We start from the raw sequence: 335 nt of genomic DNA on the forward strand, positions 1-335 counted from the left end.
AAATTCTGGTATTCTCTTAAATGGTATTCTCCAATTCACAACTTAATGTGGTCTCTCCAATACCACATGTGGCCTGGTCTAATTTCATTCATATCCTACAATTTTGTATTTATTTAGCACTATTAGGATTAAAAATATTACTTACGGGGGGTGATCCCATCGGCGTCGACGTTCCAAGTGGCTGGAGTTTCGGGAGTCGGTATGCTTGTCCTCGACTTTGTACACAGACTCCGCGGCGGCCTCACCGTCATGGACGTCGACGACGATCCCCCACGTCCTACGGCTGGTGTCCACGGCTTCCTCCTTGTTGATCTGGGGGCTAAAAATATAAAGAA

The sequence above is a fragment of the Acyrthosiphon pisum genome, chromosome X (assembly GCF_005508785.2).
Source record: "Acyrthosiphon pisum isolate AL4f chromosome X, pea_aphid_22Mar2018_4r6ur, whole genome shotgun sequence".
In the NCBI taxonomy this organism is placed as follows: domain Eukaryota; kingdom Metazoa; phylum Arthropoda; class Insecta; order Hemiptera; family Aphididae; genus Acyrthosiphon; species Acyrthosiphon pisum.